Raw genomic sequence first — 5,744 nt, forward strand, 5'->3', positions numbered from 1 at the left:
TTTTTTTTAAACTGTCTTTTTGATTATAGCCATCCTAGAGGATGTGAAGGGTATCTCATTGTAATTTTGATTTGTATATCTATGATGACTAATGATATTGATTGTCATTTGATATGCTTATTGGCCATTTGTATCCCTTTTTGGAGAAATGTCTGTTCAAATCCTTTGCCCATTTTTGAATTGAGTTATTGATCTTATTATTGAGTTGTTAAGAGTTCTTTATTTTATGTGAAAACTAAAACCATAAAATTCATAGAAGGAAATATAGGGTTATGATGGCTGGGCCTAGATGGATTACCTGATATAACAGAAGCACAAATAGCAAAAGACAAAATAGATAAATGGACCTCATAAAATTTTTTATAAAGTTCTTATTAAAGGACTTTATAAAAAATGTGAAAAGACAACCTACAGATTGGGAAAAAATTTTGGGGAACCATATATCCAATAAGGGTCTAATATCCAAAATACATATATAAAACTTCATATATAATGAAGATCAAAGACCACAGCCTTCAGTTTGGATTGCACCTCAACATAAAGAAAACCACAATCCTCACGACTGGACCAATGAGCAACATCATGATAAATGGAGAAGATTGAAGTTGTCAAGGATTTCATTTTACTTGGATCCACAATCAACAGCCATGGAAGCAGCAGTCAAGAACTCAAAAGACACATTGCATGGGGTGAATCTGCTGCAAAGGACCTCTTCAAAGTGTTGAAGAGCAAAGATGTCACCTTGAAGACTAAGGTGCACCTGACCCAAGCCATAGTATTTTCAATCACATCATATGCATGTGAAAGCTGGACAATGAATAAGGAAGACCGAAGAAGAATCGACGGCTTTGAATTGTGGTGTTGGCAAAGAATATTGAATATACCATGGACTGCCAAAAGAACGGACAAATCTGCCTTAGAAGAAGTGCAACCAGAATGCTCCTTAGAGGCAAGCATGGTGAGACTGCGTCTTACATACTTTGGACATGTTGTCGGGGGGATCAGTCCCTGGAGAAGGACATCATGCTTGGCAGAGTACAGGGTCAGCGGAAAAGAGGAAGACCCTCAACGAGGTGGATTGACACAGTGGCTGCAGCGGTGAGCTCAAGCCTAGCAACGATTGTGAGAATGGCTCAGGACCGGGCAGTGTTTCGTTCTGTTGTGCATAGGGTCGCTATGAGTCGGAACTGACTCAATGGCACCTAACAACAACAACGACATATAAAACTAAAACATAGCAACAAAAAGACAATCATAAAAAAAGTGGGCAAAAGACTTGAATAGGCATTTTACCAAAGAGGACATTCAAACGGCCAACGCGCACATGAAAAGATGCTCGATGTCTTTAGCCATCAAAAAAAAAAAAAAACCATCAGAGAGATGTAAATCAAAACCACTTAATTGTACTAAAGTACTAAGACACCCCAGAGGAGTTAGTTTTCCTGGTGACTTTTAACTTGCTATATCATTAATCAGAAAATGTAGGCTTAGAGAATTAATCTTGTAGCTAGAAGGGAAGAGAGAGATCTTTCTGGTCATGCATCCATGGTCACAGGACTGTTATGCTGTTTGAGTTTAAACAAAGACACACAGAATGGTCAGACCAGGTGCAGCTGAACACATGCCCCTTCCTCATCCCCTTTCCCTGTTCCCAGGCACTCTTGAGGTATAAAACCCCTAGATCTCTTTATTCTGCCGTCTTTTAGCCTGCAATGTATCTTGGAGCCTTATGTGTGCAGAAGAGATTTCCTGTGTCAACACACCCTGGGACAGGGGTCTGAGAGGGTCCCATCCTGTGATGAATCTTACCCAATTCATCAGCATCCTAACCTGTATGCAAGCAAATAACAGCTTGTGATCTCATCACTGGGTAATGCCAATTAATTAATTACAGCTCTTTACAAGCCCAATTTTTTACCTCGGCTCACTGCACTAGTTTTTTTTTTTTTTAAATTGTACTTTAGATGAACGTTTACGGAGCAAACTAGCTTCTCATTAAACAATAATACACATATTGTTTTGTGACATTGGTTGCCAATACCATGACATGTCAACACTCTCCCCTTCTTGACCTTTGGTTCCCCATTACCAGCTTTCCTGTCTCCCCCCTGCCTTCTAGTCCATGCCCCTGGGCTGGTAGGCCAATTTAGTCTCATTTTGTTTTATGAGCCTGCCTAATCTTTGGCTGAAGGATAAACCTCAGGAGTGACTTCATTACTGAGCAATAAAGGTGTCCGGGGGCCATCCTCTTGGGGTTTCTCCAGTCTCTGTCAGACCAGTAAGTCTGGCCTTCTCTTTTTGAGCTAGAATTTTGTTCTACATTTTTCTCCACCTCTGTCCAGGACCCTCTATTGTGATCCCTGTCAGAGCAGTTTGTGGTGGTAGCCGGGTATCGTCTGGTTGTGCTGGACTCAGCCTGGTGGAGGCTGTGGTAGATGTGGTCCATTAGTCCTTTGGACTAATCTTTCCCTTGTCTCTTTGGTTTTCTTCATTCTCCCTTGCTCCAGATCGGGTGAGACCAGCGGAGTATCTAAGATGGTCGCTGAATGAGTAGCTTGTCGGGAATTTTTGTGTTTATACTTACAAGGGATGTTGGTCTGTAGTTTTTTCATTTTTACCCCTGAACTTCAACTGTTTTCTTCTTCTTTTAAACCTTGCTGTCTTTCCTCTCAGAGCGGGAGCTCCTGGGGCCAAAAATACATCCCACTAGTCTCAGATCCCTAGAGGTCAGCACAGGCCTGTCGTGGAAGGTCTCAAGAGATGATAACTGAGGCTATCAGGCAGCAGCTGCTCTGTACCAGGCACTGTTCTGGGGCCAAAGGGTTCATGTGCATTTGAAATGAATTTGTCCCGTTGGATATAACCTTGCCTGCTGTTCTTTTTGAGAAGCCCTGGTGGTGCAGTGGTTAAGAGCTCAGCTGCTAACCGAAAGGTCGGCGGTTTGAACCTACCAGCTGCTCCACAGGAGAACTTCTGTAAAGATTTACAGCCTTGGAAACCCTATGGGGCAGTTCTACTCTGTCCTATAGGGTTGCTATGAGTTGGAATTGACTTGACAACAACGGGTTTGGATTTTGTTTTGCTGCTCTCTTTAAATCTGAACAGCACCAAGGCATGGGCCATTTCACAACAGCCACGCCCACACTAGATGCCAAGAACACTCTTGTCTTTCTGGTGCCTGGCACAGGGGAGAACTGCACACGGCTGACACTCGATGGATGTTTGGCGAGCGAATGACAAGGAGGGAATTTGGCCTTTGCAGCCCCTTTACAGGAGGCTCATTCTGACCTTCTGGATCTGACCGGAGCAGACATTTGGGTGCTTGTGGAGAAGGAGGATGTCTGCTTCCAAGTCCTAGCCCAAGTCCACAATTGGTGCTAAGCATGTAAATCCTCCCAGTAGGACATTTGCTTTTTCATGGTGGCCTGAATTTCTTTGAAACTGCATCTAGAATCTATCTTTAAAAATGAATGATCTAATTATATCATTAATAATGATGTATCAATATTGCTTTGTTGTGAAAAACATACCATACTACTGTAAGATGTTAGTAATAGGGGAACCGGGTGTGGGGTGTAGGAGAACTCTCTGTATCTTATCTCTATCTTCGTGATAATTCTATAACAAATTTAACCAGTAACCGGTTGCCTTCAAGTCAACCCCAGCTCATGTGACCCCATGTGTGTCAGAGAACTGTGCTTCATAGGATTTCCAATGGCTGATTTTTCAGAAGTATATTGGCAGGTGTTTCTTTCAAGGAGCCTCTGGGTGGACACAAACCTCCACCTTTTTGGTTAGCAGACGAGTGCGTTAACCATGTCCACCACTTTGGGACTCCTATGGAAACCATGGTGGCGTAGTGGTTAAGAGCTACGGCTGCTAACCAAAAAAAAGTCAGCAGCTCGAATCCACCAGGCCCTCCTTGGAAACCCTATGGGGCAGCTCTACTCTGTCCTACAGGGTCGCTATGAGTCAGAATTGACTCGGCAGCAACAGGTTTGGTTTTTTTTTGGTAGGGACTTTATGATTCTAAATGTTCTAAAAGAAAAGGTTTTCTTAAAAAAACAAAATTACATAGTGCTGGGTAAAGATTTAGGTGAAATGGTCAAATGGTTTCTCCAAATAGCTAAATATCATTTTCCAAATAGCTAAATACTATTCCAAATAGTAAAAACTGATTTGTCAGTCTGCTGCTTTTTTGTTAAATTCTCATGTTCTAGACTTGGAGTGAGAGATGCCCTGATCTCTTGCTTAATCTATCTATTCTTAACTGGCACACTAGTTTAAGTGTTGACATTTTATGTATTTTAATATATGAAAGAACCCATTCTCGTTACTCACATGTAACATTTTCTTAACCATGTTGGCCTTTTCCCCCCAGGTAAATAGAAAGTATTAAAATATTTTATTGGGATTTTAATTGGCAATGTGCCAAACATATATTTTTATTTTTGGCAGAATCACCTCTTCCCATTCAAGAATATGGTCTAAGTCCCAATTTATTCAAGTCTTCCTTTATAGTTTTTAATAATTTTTTTTCCTATAAAACTTTTTTTCTGGTAGTTATTTCTAGGTACTACTTATATCACTGTAGTTTAAAATAGTTTTCTTCTGAGTTCTACTGAAGGCTTTTTGTTTTTTGTGGCTATATCCGGTAACCACTTTCTGAACTCTTTCATTAGTTCGAAGCTTTTCCCTGGATTCTCTTGAATCTTTTTAGTCACATTATCACACTGCTTGCAAATATTAATTTGGTTTATTCATTTATCAAGGAGACCTGGTGGCACAACAGTTAAGCACTTGGCTGCTAAATGAAAGGTCAGTGGTTCAAACCCACCAGCTGCTCCATGGGAGAAAAGACCTGGCAATCTGGTCCTGTAAAGTCTACAGCCTAGGAAACCCTATGGGGCAGTTCTACTCAGTTATGTAGGGTCACTATGACTCAGTGGCAATCTACCACCATTCCTTTACTGCAGTAGCCAGACCTTCCAGTCGGATGTTAAGTACTAGCATTATTCCCAGGACTGTTTGTCACATACTTGCCTCTAACAGAACTGCTTTTGCATCACTGACCACTGACTTGGGAGTCTTTATCATATTAAGGAATTATGCTTTCATTTCATGTTAGGTTTTAAAAAACCTACAATAGGCAATGACTTTTCATCCAACTTGATTAAGTCTGTGATTGTACTTTGTCTTATAGTTGTCTTATTATATAAAACCACACTTGGATTTTCTAAATAAGCCTTGTCATCAAAATAAAATTGTTTTTTCAAATATTCCCAAGCCTTTAGCTCTCCAGGCCCACATGACATGAAAGGTTTTCTGATTAAGGAGTCTGTGAGCTCCAGGACAAAGAGCAGAGCTCAGATTCATTCTATAGATACTGCTCCCCAGAACCTGGAGGCCTCAGGAAGCAGCAACTTCGTCCCCACCCTCTAGATGGAGACCAAGATCCCTCAAAAGGGAAGAGATGGTGTGGAGATGACCCAAGAATCCTGTGACTTCAATGGAAGGGGCTGGGGAGCAAGGGATGGGGGCCAGCCCCAGGCAGAAGGCCAGAATTTGAGTTGGGGCAGGAAGGTGTGTCTGGAGAGGCTTCATAGAGAAATACGGGCTTCCAGGCCCGTGTTGTGGGTTTGAATCCTGCCTGTGCAGGAACCTGGTACATTTCTTCCTCCCTTCCCCACCTCCTCACCCAGGTTTGGGGCAAATGGTTAGAATCTCAAATTAAATCTGCTCCT

The sequence above is a fragment of the Elephas maximus genome, chromosome 13 (assembly GCF_024166365.1).
Source record: "Elephas maximus indicus isolate mEleMax1 chromosome 13, mEleMax1 primary haplotype, whole genome shotgun sequence".
Taxonomy (NCBI): domain Eukaryota; kingdom Metazoa; phylum Chordata; class Mammalia; order Proboscidea; family Elephantidae; genus Elephas; species Elephas maximus.